This window comes from Onychostoma macrolepis, chromosome 05 (assembly GCF_012432095.1).
Source record: "Onychostoma macrolepis isolate SWU-2019 chromosome 05, ASM1243209v1, whole genome shotgun sequence".
NCBI lineage: Eukaryota > Metazoa > Chordata > Actinopteri > Cypriniformes > Cyprinidae > Onychostoma > Onychostoma macrolepis.
This window is the reverse complement of record NC_081159.1, coordinates 30332069-30351574: the sequence shown is the minus strand read 5'-3', so window position 1 is coordinate 30351574 and position 19506 is coordinate 30332069. Positions and strand designations below refer to the sequence as shown.

Sequence of the window (19506 nt, the reverse complement as noted above, 5' to 3'; positions counted from 1 at the left end):
CTACAAAGGAAGAGAAGCTCCAAGATTTCAAAATTCCTGAAGGGAGCTGCTGACAGAAATGCAGAAAACACAGGTTAGCATAGAAGAAATATGCATTCATATGCATTTTTTTTTCACAACATATTTTCTTATATCACCATGCATCTGTTATATTACAGTTCATTAAAGGAAGGTTTTGACAGGTAGTGACACAAACCTAAATACATGAATGTTAATAATTTTATTTTAAGAAATTGTTTGTGTATGTGTGTTTGTATGTACCGTTTTCTTTTCTGCGTTTCACTTCTGCTCTAGCTTGCTTCCTTTAAATAAAGCTAAATATCGTTGGCTCTGTGATAAATTGCATATTATGTTTCTAGATTATATGCTGATGGCCGTGCAGCAGAGGAGCGCAGAGTCTCCTGTCGGACAACATCTCTAAGTCGCTATGTACCATGTTACTAGTAAGTAAAACCTCAAACATACAGGACACTACTGTTCAAAAGTTTACTGTTCAATGATTTTTTAAAATGTTTTTTGAATGTGTTTTTTAAGTAAGTCTTCTGCTCACCACTACTGTATTTATTTGATTAAAAATACAGTAAGAACAGAAATATTGTAAAATATTATCATTTAAAATACCACTTTTTTATGTGAATATATTTTAAAATGTAATTGTTTTGCTGTGATCAAAGCTGAATTTTCAGCATCATTACTCCAGTCTTCAGTGTCACATGATCCTTCAGAAATCATTCCAAGATGCTGATTTGCTGCTCAAGAAACATTTCTGATTACTACCTTTGTTAAAAACAGTTTTTGCTGCTTAACATTATTATGGAAACAATACCATTCAAACATTTGTGGTAAGAAAATAAAGAAATTAATACTTTTATTAATCAAGGGTGTATTACATTTACCAGAAGTAACAGTGAAGACATTTATAATGTTGGAAAAGATTTCTATTTACTAAATTGTTTAATACATTTAATAAATGTTGTTAATTGTACTTTCTATTCATCAAAGAATCCTGAAAAAGGTATCACCGTTTCCACAAAAATGTTAAGAACCAAAAACTGTTTTCAACTGTTTTAATAATAAGAAATGTTCTTGAGCAGCAAATCAGCATATTAGAATGATTTCTGAAGGATCATGTGACCCTGAAGACTGGAGTAATGATGCTGAAAATTCAGCTTTGATCACAGAAATAAATTACAATTTACAATATATTAAAATAGACAACAGTTCTTTTTAACGTGTAATTATATTTTGCAATATTACTATTTTTTTTCCCAAAAACACTGTAATGTTTCCAAAATCTTGACAGTTACTGTATAATTGTTACTATATTGCTTAAATACCATTAATTGGATGGATTTGTGGTCCAAGATGCTGGGATAGGCTTCAGCCCCCAAGACCTTAGAGAGGATTTGGTTTGGAGAGTGAATAGATGGATGCATGAACTTCCAAAATACTTTGACTTGCTTTGATTTTGTTTCTATTCCGACTGCTGTTCAGCTTAAAAATACCTTTCCATTATCGTTGTTTGTCATTTTGCATCATTATACCTGTGCTAAACCTATTAAAATTAAGAAACTAATGAAAAGTTGTTTTTTTTTTGTTTTTTTTACAGGATCCTATGTACCCAGCCTCAACCATTCATCAGAAGGACTGTGAAAGCAGGAACTCTTTGAACCACCAGTGGCAGTTTCCACGGGATGAAAAAGGGCATAGTAGTGGATGATGAGGTACTGACATTAACCTGCCAAAAAAGGTTCCTCTGTGACATCGCCGCGAAACCCCCTTTTTGGTTCTTTCTGTCACCTTTTTTCAAGAGTGTAGATGAGTGTGCAGAGGTGGGACCAAGTCATTGTTTTGCAAGTCCCAAGTCAAGTCTCGAGTCAAAATAGGCAAGTCCAAGTCGAGTTGCAAGTCCTCAACCTCAACTTAAACAAGTCATTAGTGCTCTTTGCCCAAATTAGTGTCTCAGTATTAATTCCCATATCAAATTTATAGTAATTTATATCAGGAAGTCGGGTAGAATATGTTTTTACATAGTTTAATTTCATGTGAGATGGGTGCCCTTAGTAAAACTACTCAAGTTCAATTTAGGGATTGTGCCAAAATAGTACAAGCAGTGGAAAAAAAATAAAATAAATAAACTATTTTATTAGTAACAGAATATCAAAGACAACATAATTTCATAGAAATTACATGAAATACTTCAAAAGTAATTAAAATGAAAATAAATACTTTTTTTTAGAAATACTTTGCATGTGTGCATAAGAAGAATATATGCTAGGTGTTTGTTATATCTAAGCCAATGAGCCATTATTTGGAACCTCAATGAGACAGATTTAAAAACATATGAGCAGAAACTCAGAAAGAACCGCTTTGAAAGAACTAGAAGAAATAACTGCTACCATACTTTATGTGAGAGGAAACCTGCAATATGGATGCAGACAAACTCATGAAGACAGTCATTCAAAAATGCTGTGCTACCATTCTTTATAACTAAGAGTAACAAAGACAAAATGTTGTACGTTAAATGTTAAGTATATAATATGCATAGTTGATCGCTAAATTTTGGGGCTATATGTGCTATAGGCTACAGACTGATTTACAACACGTGAATTCAGTTAATTATCCTGAAAGAAATAAAAGTGAAATGAGTGCCTGGTGAAGGGGGAGAAAAATTTAGTATATTTTATAGTTATATCTAGACTACAATTCACAAATCATTTTGTGAAAGAACACTTCTTCAAATTATATTTTAAAATGACCATTAGGCCAATTGCTCCTTTATTTTTTTTCTTCAAATTATAGCTAATTTTTTTGCAATAATAAATTTTAAACCTAGCTTAAATCAAAGTTTATCTAATAATTATTTTGCACCAAACTTTAAACCTTTAAAAATAAGCAGGTTTACATTCTAAACCATCATTTTGATCCTGGATTTAAGTAATATTTAAATCTTGATTATGGATTAACTTTAAACTTAACTGAGGTTTAAATGAAAAATAAAATGCACATGCAATTAAAATATGCAACTGATTGAACAAAAACAGTGGAGATCCGACAAAAAAAACAAAATGGGTCTCAGAGAGGTGTTTACCAATAAAAATGAAAATTAAAGCACATCGAGTTGGTAGAGCTGCGAGGGGTCGTGGCGGGATGCGGATCTGTCACTCATGGTCCACCTCAGCGTCGGACAAACAAAAGAAGTGAGGAATATGTTTAGCATTTCACAGCAGCGGTCACGGTGATGAGGCGAGCACCAGTGATCTCCTTTCTCCTGCCTGCCGCTCAAACGGGCAGGGCAGCGATTTTCACGAGCGGAGATAGCAACTACTTTTTTTTTCGTATCTCGGTTCTTTTGTTGTAAGTTATGCTATTACTCCATTAATTTATACTAGCATATACTGTATATCAAGCGCTCCCTGAACGCAGTCTCTTGCTTACTGCCAGTCAAGCGCAAGCACGCTGCACCCGTCTAGAGTGATAACGACTCTGATCTGATCAAGTCTTTCCGAGTCACAGGGCTCAAGTCCAAGTCAAGTCTCGAGTCATTGCTGTCAATGTCTTCTTTAATTATGTCGAGTCAAGTCGCAAGTCATCAAATTTGGGACTCGAGTCCGAGTCAAGTCTTGAGTCATGTGACTCGAGTCCACACCCCTGTGAGTGTGCAACTGACCAATAACAACTGAGTATTCCAGCAAGTTGTTTATTAATATTGTGTATATATTCTTCTCATTTTTAGGTCCTGAGACCATATGGGGTGGGACAACCAAACCAAAGGTGGACTGTAACCTATTGGACTATATGATAGACTTCATACTGACCACTACTGCCATGTATGCAGCATGAAACGTTTTTGAAAAAAGGGGCATTTCCTTCACCAAGTAAAAGTGTGGAGGATTCATCTGGCCTTCATCGGCCCCCATGAGGTGACTCGATGTAGAATGAATCAGCTTGCTTTAGGCTTGAAATGACTGAAATCTTCTCATGCGAGTTGATATCATTTTAAACATTCTTAAAAGTACTTCTCATTTCTTGTGAATGTATTTTGTAGTATGTGTAAAACTTTTCCACTGAAAGAACCTTTTTTACCTTTATTGATATTTTAATCAAGGTTGTTAATGCGATGGACTGCACACATCTGCTTGTGTTGGGCTTGTGTTTACAGGTTGTATAAAACTAGGCCTGGCTGCAACAACTAATCGATAATGAAAATAATCATCAACGAATTTGAATAGTGCATCAAAACAAACAGACCGCTCATAATTCTGACTAAAATACACATTTTGCTCAAATATTTTTTTGTTAGAAATTAAGTGTAGGTTTAAAACCCTACATGTAACACAAGTAATCATATTTATGAGAGCAGTAACAGTAAAGGCATTATTGTTGGAACTGTCCATTAATATAATATAATATAATTGCTCTGTTCAGACGAATGATTGTGTTTATTCTTCGTACCTATTACAAGTTAACATTGTGTTTTTTTTGTTTAAATTGTTTTAAATTCTGTTTCAAAATAACTAGCAATCTGTTGTTTTTAGGTTTAGAATGTAATGTTTGTATTTTAACACTTTAATGCTTATAATGTATAGCAGAGCCTACATAGATACATTCATTATATTTGTTTTCATAGGCAGGATGTGAAATGACATTCTTTAAAATAATGGATTAAAATTATTTTAATTAAAAAATTATGTATATATTTTATTTATTTATTTATTTTGTCATCCAATTACTAGTATTAATTAAAAAAAAATCTACAAATAAATTGGTTATCCAAAAAAATTGTTAGTTGCATGCAGCCCTACATAAGATATTGTTAAAGAGGTAGGCGGTATAATGTTGTGTGTGAACACGAAGTCATGTTTATTTGTACAACATGTAATTAATTTCTATAGAGATAATGCATTATTACAGTGAAACAATTTGCTATTTTTATTTTGTAAATTAGCAGAAAACCATCTCTACCACTGCAGTGCTTTATCACTATTTTTTAAATAAAGTTATAGTTCATACTTCTGAATCATTTTGACACGTGACAACAATATTTTGTTTCAGATGATGTAACTGCTATAATAAAGCCTGTATCATAGAATAGTAACTTGTCATTCTGTTTTTATTTTGTAGATGTTTGTTGAATAACTAGGCTTAAATGTAATTTGAGGTACTTTAGTAAAACCATGGTTAAACTATGGTATTACAACCATAGTTAATTTGTGGTACTTGAACCATGGTTTTTAAAACCATGGTTCGCACCAAAAAACCATGGTTACTACAGTCATGGTTTACTACAGTTTTACTATAGTATTACTACAATATAACTGTAGTAAAACCATGGTATCAGAACCTATGTGCACCAAAAAAACACGGGTACTACAGTCATAGTTTATTACAGTTTTACTATAGTATTACTACAATATAACTGTAGTAAAACCATGGTATCAGAATCATGGTTTTTTAAAAGCATGGTATGCACCAAAAAACCACGGGTACTACAGTCATGGTTAACTACAGTTTTACTATAGTAATGCTGTAATAGTAATAGTTCAATGCTACCGCGCTATCTGTGAAACCGATATGAGCGACAACATAACTAGTTCAAATCTCCGTGACATTTCATCAGTCAGTTAGCATTAGCATTAGTACTGCTCTCAGGGCAGAAGTACTCAATATTCATATTACTGTTCTTTTTACTGAACTATGCGCTGCTCTTGGGGCAGGAGTACTCAGTATTAATATCACTGTTATTTTTACTGAACTATGTGCTGCTCTCAGGGCAGGAGTACTTAATATTCATATTATTTTTTACTGAACTATGTGCTGATCTCAGGGCAGGAGTACTCAATATTCATATTATTATTACTGAACTATGCTCTGCTCTCGGGGCAGGAGTACTCAGTATTAATATCACTGTTATTTTTACTGAACTATGCGCTGCTCTTGGGGCAGGAGTACTCAATGTTCATATTAGTGTTATTTTTACTCTATGCACTGTTCTCAGGGCAGGAGTACTCAATGTTCATATTACTGTTCTTTTTACTGAACTATGTGCTGCTCTCAGGGCAGGAGTACTTAACATTCATATTCCTGTTATTTTTACTGTCAAACAACCCGTCGGACCTGAGTAGGTATCAGTCTCTGCTCTCATCTTTCTCTGCTGATGTCCACACTGCCAAATCCTCACATTTCCACAACAAGATCAACAGCGCTCCAGACATGCGTAATCTCTTCAGAACATTTAATTCTCTCCTCTGTCCCCCTCCACCACCTCCCACCACTTCTATTACAGCTGATGACTTTGCTACTTTTTTTACAGACAAAACTAGATCGATCAGTGATCAGTTCTCACCTCCACGCACATAGGACCCCCAACCAACCACATCCACTGCTAAACCTCCCATTTTCTCCTTCTGTCCCCTGACGGAGGCTGAAGTATCCAAACTTCTCCTCTCCAACCATCCTACATGTCCTCTTGACCCAATCCCCTCGCACCTTCTGCAAGCAATCTCTCCCACGCTCTTACCGACACTCACACACATCATCAACACATCCCTCCTCACAGGCATCTTCCCCACTGCGTTCAAGCAGACTCGGGTAACCCCACTGCTCAAAAAACCTACATTAAACACTTCTCTTATAGAAAACTATAGACCTGTCTCTCTCCTTCCATTCATAGCGAAAACACTTGAACGTGTTGTCTTCAACCAGGTCTCATTGTTTCTTTCACAGAACAACAAACTGGACGCTAAACAGTCAGGTTTCAGGAGTGGCCATTCAACTGAGACTGCACTTCTCTCGGTCACTGAAGCCCTGCGAATTGCAAAAGCCCATTCCAAATCATCAGTCCTCATTCTGCTGGATCTATCTGCCGCGTTTGACACTGTCAATCATCAGATACTCCTCTCCACTCTCTCATCACTGGGCATCGCTGGAATTCCACTTCGCTGGTTTGAATCCTATCTCACTGGTAGGTCTTTCAGGGTGGCCTGGGGAGGGGAGGTATCCAAAGCACATACACTGGTCACTGGGGTTCCTCAGGGATCGGTTCTTGGACCCCTCCTCTTCTCCACATACACTACATCACTGGGTCCCATCATACAGGCACATGGATTCTCCTACCACTGCTATGCTGATGACACACAGCTCTATCTCTCTTTTCAACCAGATGATCCAACGGTAGCTGCAAGGATCTCAGGTTGCCTGGCAGACATCTCGGCATGGATGAAAGAACATCACCTCCAGCTCAACCTGGCAAAGACTGAGCTTCTTGTCTTTCCTGCCGCTCCAACTCTACAGCATGACATCACGATCCAGTTAGGTTCATCAACAATTACCCCATCAACTTCGGTCAGAAATCTTGGTGTAATCTTTGATGACCAGCTGACCTTCAAAGACCACATTGCAAAGACTGCTCGATCTTGCAGGTTTGCACTACACAACATCAGAAAGATCAGGCCCTTTCTGACGGAGCATGCTGCACAACTTCTTGTCCAGGCCCTTGTCATTTCTAGGCTGGACTACTGCAATGCTCTTCTGGCTGGACTTCCATCAAACACAGTCAAACCTCTACAAATGATTCAGAATGCGGCGGCACGACTGGTCTTCAAGGAACCCAAAAGAGCCCATGTTACACCTCTCTTTATCTCATTGCATTGGCTACCAATCGCAGCTCGCATCAAGTTCAAGACACTGATGCTTGCTCATAGAACAACCACAGGCTCAGCACCCGCCTACATGCACTCACTATTAAGAATCTACATCCCTCCAGAAGTCTGAGATCTGCTAGTGAGCGACGCCTCGTGGTACCATCACAAAGAGGCTCAAAATCACTCTCCAGAACATTCTCGTTCACCATTCCTGGCTGGTGGAATGATCTTCCCACCCATATTCGGAGTGCTGGATCCCTGTCAATCTTCAAGCAACAGCTGAAAACTCATCTCTTTCGACACTACTTGACTTCAACCTACACATAAAAAAAAAAAAAAAATCTTTCTCCTTACTTATTCCTTCCCTTGCTAGCTTGTACTTATTTAAACAATGCCTGAGACTTGGTGTTACAAGCACTTCCTTTGTCGGATTGCCTCTTCAAGATGAATCGCTTCATGTGTTCCCCAAATTGTAAGTCGCTTTGGATAAAAGCGTCTGCAAAATGACTAAATGTACTGAACTATGTGCTGCTCTCAGGGCAGGAGTACTTAATATTCATATTATTTTTACTGAACTATGTGCTGCTCTCAGGGCAGGAGTACTCAATATTCATATTATTATTACTTAACTATGTGCTGCTCTCAGGGCAGGAGTACTCAATAGGTCCCTATTACTGTTCTTTTTACTGAACTATGTGCTGCTCTCAGGGCAGGAGTACTCAATAGGTCCCTATTACTGTTCTTTTTACTGAACTATGCGCTGCTCTTGGGGCAGGAGTACTCAATAGGTCCCTATTACTGTTCTTTAGTATTTATCGTCATCATTATTGTTCAGAACTGGGTAGGTTTAGGGTAGGGGTGGGGTCAGGTACTCCAGTGAAAGTATAACTGCATCGGAGTCACTCTTTTTACGTGGTCCGATGCAGCGCTGGTGTTGAACCAGTGAATCCGTGCATGGACCACGGCTGATGCCTTCTGTGAGCCCATCACGGAATTTTCGGCGATTCCGTGATGCCACCACAGATTCGGGGTTAATTAAGTCCGTGAACATTACACAGAATTCTGTGAGATCAGGTTGATTACTGTTCTTTTTACTGAACTATGCGCTGCTCTTGGGGCAGGAGTACTCAGTATTAATATTCATATTATTATTACCGAACTATGTGCTGCTCTCGGGGCAGGAGTACTCAATAGGTCCCTATTACTGTTCTTTTTACTGAACTATGCGCTGCTCTCAGGGCAGGAGTACTCAATAGGTCCCTATTACTGTTCTTTTTACTGAACTATGTGCTGCTCTCAGGGCAGGAGTACTTAATATTCATATTCCTGTTATTTTTACTGAACTATGTGCTGCTCTTGGGGCAGGAGTACTCAATAGGTCCCTATTACTGTTCTTTTTACTGAACTATGTGCTGCTCTCAGGGCAGGAGTATTCAACATTCATATTATTTTTACTGAACTATGTGCTGCTCTCAGGGCAGGAGTACTCAATATTCATATTACTGTTTTTTTAACTGAACTATGCGTTGCTCTCGGGGCAGGAGTACTCAATAGGAGTACTCCGTCTGCTCCGCCGTGGAGATCTTCTGTCCCGTCTGGTCCGCCCTGGTGGGCTCCTGCTCCGCCCTGGTGGGCTCCAGTCCCGTCCACTCTGCCCTGGCTTCCTGCTCTGCCGGCTCTACCTCGGTCTCAGATCACTCCGCTGCCACAAGGACCTGGCCCTCCATCCCTCCCCATGTTCCGCCTCCGCTCCACCTCCCTCCTGATTATAGACTGTGTGGAGCGTCTGGAAGCCGCTCTTTGGGGGGGGGGGCTCTGTCACGAATCTGGTCTGCACTCCCGTTCATTCACCACTAGAGGTCACCCGCTCACCACATGGACTTTCACACCACACATCACATGGACTGCATTTCCCATCAGCCATCTCACCAATCACACGCACACAGCTGTCACCAATCACTCATTGCACTAATCACACGCACACCTGATCACACAGCATCACTAATCACACACACTATTTCAACCCTGGACATTCTCTCCCTCGTTGCCGAGTATTGTACGCATTATTGCTGCCCTACAGAGCCCTATTAGTTTTCCTAACCTAGCCTTGCCTCGCCTAGCCTTTGTTGGATTGTGTTTTCCCCTGCCTGGACTATCACTCACGTTTCGGTTTACCTCTCCTGTCTCGCCCCTGTGGATACTGTTCGCCGATCGCCGACCCATGCTTGTCTCTGGTTACTCTTTGTCTCATCCCTGTTTGCCACTGTTTGACCCTGCCCGTTTTGACCACGTCTCTTGCCAATAAAGGTCTGCAAATGGATCCGTACGCCTCTCGTCTCGTCAGCCCCGTAACAATATTACATTTAAATTTATTTATTATTCCAAGCATATGCCATTTTATTTATTTATAGCAGACAACCATGCGATTGGCCATGTCAGCAGTGCATTTCTAGGTTCATATGATCACACATCTTGCTTCTCCACTGTGAAAAAAGCATCAAATCCATGAGTAAATACATATGTTCACATGAGAAACAATTACCATCTGATAGGTCTTCTGTCACAGAGTTGACTTGTGTTATTTTTGTGAGTTGACTTGTGTTAAATGTGATTGCAAAAGATCCCAGTGTCAATCTACAGTATGTGCAACCACTTAATGTTCTCATAGTCTATTGCAGTTGCGTTTGTAATGTAAAAAATAGCCAAAATAGTTAGTTTTTTTCTTCTTCTCCGTGCTGTTAATGTTGTTTAATTCAATGTCAATTCAATTGTTTGTGTAAGAACAAAATGAAAGAAATTTTGATTGAAAATAATCAGTTTACAGGTCCAATATTACAATAAAATAATCAAGTATAATTATGACTTCTTTCCATTTTTATATAATTACAAACAAATCCAGAGAATTAAATGCATGTATAATCCACAGGAAGATTTCACAACAAAAAGTTATAGCAGGTGTATCATTAAACTGCTGTAGTTTGAATGTGCTCCCTTTAAACCAGGCCATAGGTTGGCTTGCCAGATATCTTCTCAAAGTCTCCAGACGTGTTTGCAACGTCTTCCTGCATTTGAAATGCATAAAGAATCTGGTTTCACTGATAGTCATGAAAAAATAAGAATTTAATTAAAAAAAAATTAAAACAAAATGTATTTTACCTGAAGGGTTTAGTTTAGGATATTGAATCATGAACATCCTCATTTTCATATATTTCCTGGACCACTTTATTTTGTGGAGCAAACTTGCATACCAGGAACATTACATTACTGACCAGCTCACTTCACAGCATCTGAAATGTAGCAATGTAAACAAACATAATTACTAGTAAAATCATAAGATCAAAGATAAAAATCAGATTTTCAACTTCCTCAAATGTGACAATTTCTTAAATGACATGTAATACATCCTTAAACACTGCCATTCCTAGAGCCTACTGTACTCTGGCCTCAGCTACAACTACAGTGATTGAGGGCAAATTAGAGTAGACGTTTGAGGGACAGCCGATGAAGTCCATAGGCTGGCATTATGCAGACAAACCTAACTGGTAATTGCTAACAGGAAGTGAGACTGCAGTTTCTGACACTCACTTCAGCACAGCAGTTCAGAATCAATTCTTACTTTTAGGAGACAAAACTTTATTTGTCATGAAATTTGATCTTTAAACTTTTGCAGACCTTTTACATTTACTAACAGCTATTTTACAATACATGAAAAGTAATATTTGGGGGAAAAAATAATATGGGCACTTCAAATATCAACAAGATTCTCAACTAAATCTAGAGGAATTTACAAAGAAAGTCCAGAGATTCCCTTACTCCAAGTATGGACCAATGATGGCTTCTGCTTTTTCAAGAATGTTATTCTGCAAAGAGAAGAAAAACTACATGAAACAGTCACAGTCAATGACAGGTTTGATGTCATTATAAGCATGTGAAAACGTAAATTAATAAAAAATGTAGTTGAATCTACAGTGCATTTGTGAGTTCTCCAGGACTATAGACAGAAACAATTATGAATAATATACAGAAAACAGATACCTTATATATGTGTAGTTACCAGTGCATATTGAATAAGATAACAAATATACAGTACACTTTAGTTTTTGGTAAACCATCTGCACTTCATTGCAATAGTTCTACCATACTACTCTCTATACATCTACTAAGAAATACTACTAGAAAACATAGAGCTTATAACATGGAAAAAGTACCCTAGCAAAAGTCAATAAACATGAATTGTAATAGAAACCAATTATTTTTCTTTTTTTTTAAATTTACCTCATCAGGAAGCTGCTGATACAAAGGGAATATGGCCCAGATATTTTTTTTCTTCCCAATTCTGGTCTTTCTGTCCTGAAATATAAATATATATAAGTATGGGTACAGAGCATTATTATTATTATTATTTGCTGGCAAGTTATATTCAACAAATCATTTTTTCTTAGACTGCTGTATTTTCAGCTACATACAGTTTAAACCTGGAGTGCCCAGTCCTGTTCCTGGAGATCTACCTTCCTGCAGAGTTCAGCTCCAATCCTGATCAAACACCTGACTGTAAAGTGCTCTTGAAGAGCTTAATTAACTGGTTCTTGTTTGTTTGATTAAAGCCTGAAACACACTGCACGATTTTAGGCTGTCCCAGACGAAAGACTGCCTTCGTGAAGCAATCGTGGTGATTTCTGATTGGCCACAATTGTTTCACGATGCCAATCTTTCGCCTGGGACAGCCGGAAATCATGCAGTGTGTTTAGGGCATATGGCTGAAGGTGAACTTTGCAGGAAGGTAGATCTCTAGGAACAGGATTAGTTTAAACCAAGCGTTTTAAAATTGTTCCTAGAGTCTCTCAAGGTAATCTAAGGAATAAGGAAAACTTTCAAAATGTGCAATGCTGTCGACTGGGGAGGCTCCTGGAAAAAAAAAAAATAAAACAAAATGCTTGAGGTGGTTTTTGGCTTGTGTGATTAAAAGTAAATGCAAATAATGTGCAAATAAATTCCTCTATGCACATCAAAAAAGTCATGTAACTTTGTGCGACAGGGTGGCATAACCTGACTAACCAGCAGACCAATCTTATTGCACAGCATCTGAAATGTAGTTAAGGTCATTCTTAAATGCCCAAGCAAAGTATAGTCATACAGAAATACTTTGATAAATGTAGCGAATAGTACACTAAAAATAAAAGTGATATGAACCTATTGAGTACTCCTGCCCTGAGAGCAGCACATAGTTCAGTAAAAATAATAGTAATACGGACCTATTGAGTACTCCTGCCCTGAGAGCAGCACATAGTTCAGTAAAAAGAACAGTAATATGAATATTGAGTACTCCTGCCCTGAGAGCAGCACATAGTTCAGTAAAAAGAACAGTAATATGAATATTGAGTACTCCTGCCCTGAGAGCAGCACATAGTTCAGTAAAAAGAACAGTAATATGAATATTGAGTACTCCTGCCCTGAGAGCAGCACATAGTTCAGTAAAAAGAACAGTAATAGGGACCTATTGAGTACTCCTGCCCCAAGAGCAGCGCATAGTTCAGTAAAAAGAACAGTAATATGAATATGGAGTACTCTTGCCCTGAGAACAGTGCATAGTTCAGTAAAAATAACACTAATATGAATATTGAGTACTCCTGCCCTGAGAGCAGTACTAATGCTAATGCTAACGCTAACTGACTGATGAAATGTCACAGAGATTTGAACTAGTTATGTTGTCGCTCATATCGGTTTCACAGATAGCGCGGTAGCATTGGAAAAGCATGTTTTACTCCAGTTACCTCATTAGCAGCTTTGGTGCGATCGACTGATGAAGCAGTCTAATGAAAATGCATACTATTTGTTCTGTGCATCTTTGTTCGCTAATTATCTCACTAAAGGTTTGAGATGGGTTTTTTTTTTGTATGTTTGTTTGTTTCATTAAAATACATGGTAAATTCACTTACCTTGTTATAAATGCCTCCCACGAAGCGTCAGTAATGTATCTGTCTGATGTATTCCCTCTTCCACACACACGCACGTTCAAATTTCCTGACCCCGCCTCTGCTTCAATTTCATTGGTTGAATCTGTGAACCAATCATTTACCTTTCTGCCCTCAGAACATGTTTGAGTAAGTAAAACTCCCATCTGCCGAACATTCCGTGTGGGAGGGGGCGGTCGTTGTGACGTTGGCTGACTCGTGACGTAACTCGGCCCCCACAATCTCCCGCTGCACATCCTCTGCAGTTATTATTACAAGGTTGTCGTCATCATTGTGCACGCCTGTCAAATTTAGTAAATACTGTTTATGAGGGGTCGGTGGTTTTAACACGTTAAGAAAAACAAAACAAAACTAATGTCAACTTACCGTTAAGGCCATCGTCGTCCTCGCAAACAGTTAGTTGGGTTTCATCAGCTGAATAAATGATAATCATCATTATTATTAATAATAATATTATTAAACCGTACAATAGAAAAAGAGTAAAGACTTACATATCTCCTCAAGGATGTGTTCTAAATCTTCGTCAAACACAAGATTATCGAAAGTAGCTGGAAATAATAACGTCATGTTAAACAAATATTCACGTTAAAATATTTAAACATCTCCTATGAGCAAAACATACTCACCATTGTAATTGTCAGCCATCGTTCCGACGTTTGTTGAGGTGTAACGGCGGCGTACGAGAAGTTAGAGTTTTACAGTTAATGAGGATGTTATAACTCGTGCTTTTTAACGCATCACTTCCCAGCCAACATTTGTGTCTGGGGCCCATGTGGGTTTTACATGGGCTGAAAAAGTGGGCCCAAAATGGGATTGTCCGTGGGTTCCATAATGGCCCAATGCCAATTGCCCACATGAATTTCATGTGGGATTGTACTTGCCAACAGGTTGTAAGTGGGTTTGTCCACGGGTTCCATGTTGGCCCTGTGCAGCTTACCCATGTGGGTTTTATGCAGGATTTTCCTGGGTTTTAAATGGGGCCCAAAAAGAGATCATATGCAATACCCATCTGGGATCCATCTAAGTATGGGTTGTAAGTGGGTTTGTCCACGGGTTCCATGTTGGCCCCATGCAACTTATCCATGTGGGTTTTATGCAGGATTTCACTGGGTTTCAGGTGGGGCCCAACTAGGGATCATATGCAAAACCTATCTGGGTGTTAGGGTGGGCCCAACAAGACAATATGCTTAAAATTTCAAATTTATTGAAACTACCCATCATATTATGCTATATTCTGATACCTAATTGTTATAAATAATGTAACTGTTAAAGTTAACACACATTTTGAACCTGTATTTGAACCAGTGTTTACTGAAAGCTTTGAACATTTGCACAAGAAAAAAAAAAAAAAAACTGGGGACAGTTAGAAGCAGCAGCAACTATACATTTTTCAGTACTGCTCACACTGCAGACAGACATTTGTGCATTCTAGACACCCTTAGTCCTCCTCTGTCTCTTGTACCAATTTTGAGAGTTCCCCCTCAGCTTCTTGCCGGTTGACCTTTGACATCAGTGCAGTCTTCTTAAGAGCCTCTGCAAAACAAATATTTATTTTTTTAGATATACAGCTATATAAGATAACATTAAATTAGCACTTTTGTGCTTAGCTGAATCTTGGTTATACTAAAATTATAAAAAGAAAAAAAAAGAAAGGACATTTTAAAAATTTTCAGGAAGATGATGTATGAGGATGCTGCCCTCCCCTACAGTAAGGAAAACAACAGAGTAAAAACCAAAGTGTTTATGCCATTCAACTTTTTTAGGATGTGTTTAGTAAACGTGAAATATTATGCTACTTCCCATAAACATAACATATGGTTAAAATACCATATGAAATAACTCATACAAAGGATAAGAAAAAACTTCAATTGGAATGATCAATGTATTGGAATATCACTGGAAGGGCAAATTAATACAGAATTACTGTTTATTTATTCAGACAATTCTGATTTCAATTTGTAATCACAAAATCAGCTTATAATGTATGCATATGCATTTTAGATATTTTTCTGTTAGGTAGTTTCTCATGTTCAGATTCTCTGACATGGACGGAATAGATCGACAAAATAATGCATAATAAAGTTTTTTTTTTTTTTTTTTGTGAGGCACCATTGACCTCCACAGTATGAAAAAAATAATATGAAGTCCATGGTACCCCACAACCGTTTTCAAAATATCTTTTGTGTTGAGCAGAATAATGAAATTCATACAGGTTTGGAGCAACTTGAGGGTGATTAAATGATGACATAACTTAGAGCTGCATGATTCTGGATGCATAGAGAATTCCAATTTTTTTAGTTTCAGACATGACGATTCTGAACAGACAACTAAAAATAAAATGTAATTTACTAGAAGTTCTGACAAAATGTTAATGGCTGCAGTCTATTTAAAATGTTTAATCTTGAATGAATAATAATTTTTAAAAAAATGGTCTGAATGATTAAATCAGTGTTTCCAAACCTTTTTTTCTGCCACAGCAATTTTGATATGTAAAAAAATCTAATATTTCGGGAGAAACCTGAAAATGTGCATCTGCGCCCATCCAACCTGACAGAGCTTGAGAGGTGAAGAGATGAGAAGGATGGCAGATAATTGCCATATACTGATGAGCAAAGCTTGTCGCATCAAACAAAAAAAAAAATTGAGACTGTAAAGGTTCTTCAGCTAAATATTTAGTTACTGAATACTTATGTCAGTTTTTTATTTTTAATACATTTACGAAGTTGTGACAAATCTGTTTTTGCTTTGTCAGTATGGTGTATGGAGTGTAGATTGATGTGGAAAAAAATAATTTAAAGCAGTTTAACATAAGGCAGCAGCATAACAAAATGTGCATTTTTTTTCCGCAAGGCACTGTATGTGTGTCCCCATATATTTCTGATAATATTTGTAGAGAAACATACCACTTTTAATCCAGAATCATAATTATACATTGTATTCAAGTTCAAGTTGAGCTTTATTGTCATTCTGCTACATGTGTGGACATATAGTGGAACGAAATGTCGTGTCTCGCAGGACCACGGTGCTACATAATAGTTAGACATGAGATACACATACAGCAATGCAAATATAGGAAAAAAAAAAAAAACACAATAGGGCTATACAACAGTTTAACCATCTGACTATACATATACTATAAATACTATAACTACTATACCTAGTTGACTACACGTACACAAACTGAGACTGTACAAGAACTTTACATAAATACTGTACATGAAATAGTGCTAAAGAGATATTTGTACATGAAATTGTGCAGGAAATATATATTTTTTACATTAAATTGTTCAGAAGAGAGATTTTGTGGGAAGCAGCGCATAGTGCAAAAGAGTTAGTAGTGCAATGCTCCAGTAAACATTATTTTGTAGTGCAATATTCAAGTAAACATATATTATCTTATTGAGTCTTTGTTGCAGGGAGTGTTTATAGAAAGTGTCTAGTGTGCATATAGTGGGACAGTGCGTTACTACAGGTGGTTTGTATAGCCCACTCACCTGTGTGTAGCACACCCAGAATTGCACTTAGGAGAAATTTGTCAATAGTTATTTATAGTTGGGGGCTGAGGTGTTCATGGTTTCAGAGCGGGAAAGGAGATTGGAGTTAAGAGCTCTCACAGCCTGGGGAAAGAAGCTGTTGAGCAATCTGACAGAACGAGCTTTGATACTCCAGTACCTTTTCCTGATGGCAGGAGCTGGAAGAGGTTGTGGGAGGGTGGGTGGGGTCCTTCACGATGCTGGAGGCCTTGCTGGAGCATCGTGCAAGGAAAATGTCCAGGATGGAGGAAGAGGGCACCGATGATCTTTGCGGCAGTGTTCACTGTCCGTTGTAGGGTCTTGCGGTCAGCAGCACTGCAGTTCCCATACCAGACAGTGATGCAGCTGGTCAGCACACTCTCAATGGTGCCCCTGTAAAAGGTGGTGAGGATGGGTGGAGGGAGACTTGTCCTTTTCAGCCGACGGAGAAAGTAGAGGCGCTGTTGTCCCTTCTTGTTGAGTGACGTGACGTTGGTGGTCCAGGTGAGATACTTTGTGATGTGCACCCCCAGGAATTTAGTGCTACCGACTCTCTCCACGGTTGAGCCGTCGATGGTCAGTGGGGGGTGGTCAACAGAGTTTCTCCTGAAGTCCATCACAACCTCTTTTGTCTTACCCACATTGAGGGACAGGTTGTTAGCACCACACCATTCAGCCAGCTGTGCCACTTCCTCTCTGTAGTGCGTCTCATCGTTGTTGCTGATGAGGCCTACCACAGTTGTGTCATCAGCAAACTTGATGATGTGGTTGGAGCTGGACTTGGCAGTGCAGTCGTGGGTCAGCAGCGTGAAGAGCAGCGGGCTGAGCACACAGCCTTGTGGGGCCCCTGTGCTCAGTGTGGTAGTGCTCGAGGTGTTGCGGCCGATACGGACTGACTGAGGTCTTGCAGTTAAAAGTCCAGGATCCAATTACAGAGGAGGTGTTAATGCCCAGCAGGTTTAGTTTGTGGATGAGCTGTTGTGGGATTATTGTATTGAATGCTGAGCTGAAGTCGATGAACAACATTCTTACATAGGAGTCTTTCTGTTCCAGGTGAGTAAGAGCTAGGTGGAGAGTGGTGGATATTGCATCGTCCGTGGAATGGTTTGAACGATATGCAAACTGGAATGGGTCCAGCATGCTTGGGAGACTGGACTTGATGTGATGCATGACTAACCTCTCAAAGCACTTCATCATGATTGGGGTCAGTGCTATGGGACGATAGTCATTCAGACAGGACACATGTGACTTCTTTGGTACTGGGATTATGGAGGTGGATTTGAGACACGTGGGGCGACTGCCTGGCTCAGCGAGATGTTGAAGATGTCTGTTAAGACATTCGTCAGCTGTGCAGCACAGTCTCTCAGTACACGTCCAGGTATGTTGTCAGGGCCCGCAGCCTTTCGTGGGTTAATCCTGGATAGGGTCTTCCTTACATCAGCTGGGGAGAGACAGAGTACCTGGTCGTTTGGAGATGTGGGTAGTTTCTGTGCAGGTGTGTCGTTCTGTATCTCAAATCGTGAGTAGAAGTGGTTGAGTGCCTCTGGTAGGGATGTGTCATCGTCACTGGCCTGTGGCGGGGCCTTGTAGTCAGTGATGGTCTGAATGGCTTGCCACAGGGTCCGAGTGTCTTTACTGTCGCTGAAGTTGTTGTTGATTTTTTTAGCATACTGATGTTTTGCCTTCTTGATGCCATGAGACAGATTGGCTCTTGCCGTTTTGAGGGCAGCTTTATCTCCTGATCTGAATGCTTCATCTCTGGTCTTTAGCAGCCCACGAACCTCTGCTGTCATCCATGGCTTCTGGTTGGCACGTGTGGTGATGGTCTTGGTGACTGTTACATCATCTATGCACTTTTTGATGTAAGCAGTCACAGTTTCAGTGTACTCCTGTAGGTCTGTGTGGTTGTTGTAGGTGGCCGCCTCTTTAAACATGTTCCAGTCTGTGTCCTGGAAGCAGTCCTGCAGTGCTGAGGTAGCATTTTCTGGCCATACCGTGATTTGCTTTTGAACCGGTTTGGTGAGTTTCAGAAGTGGTCTGTATGCTGGGATTAGCATAACAGAGATGTGGTCCGAGTACCCGAGGTGGGTACTCAGCTTTGTATGCATTTTTCTCTATTGTATAAACAAAGTCCAGTGTGTTATTTCCCCTTGTTGCAAAGTTCAACAACACAACTTTTAAAGGGATATTTCATTCAAAAATGAAAATTGTCATCATTCACTCACCCTTATGTTGTTCCAAACATTGGTAACTAGACAGTTAACAGGCCCCACTGATTTCCACAGTAACTTTTTTTCTCCTACTACTGTATGGAAGTCAATGGCTACTATGAACTGTTTGGTTATCAACATTCTTCAAAATATCTTTTTGTCTTCAACA

General features: G+C 38.9%; 2 long non-coding RNA genes across 2 annotated transcripts; one reads left to right on the top strand and one right to left on the bottom strand.

Annotated features, from left to right (window-relative positions):
- The first annotated feature begins 357 nt into the window (after positions 1–357).
- LOC131540567 (uncharacterized) lies at positions 358–3757 on the top strand. The gene is made up of 3 exons (XR_009271305.1): positions 358–443; positions 1610–1724; positions 3737–3757. It is a non-coding gene; the product is annotated as an uncharacterized LOC131540567 (long non-coding RNA).
- A 6551-nt stretch (positions 3758–10308) lies between these two features.
- On the bottom strand, positions 10309–11539 carry LOC131540566 (uncharacterized). The gene is made up of 3 exons (XR_009271304.1): positions 11457–11539; positions 10800–10930; positions 10309–10705 (listed from the first exon to the last, which is right to left on the bottom strand). It is a non-coding gene; the product is annotated as an uncharacterized LOC131540566 (long non-coding RNA).
- Between the last annotated feature and the right edge of the window lie 7967 nt (positions 11540–19506).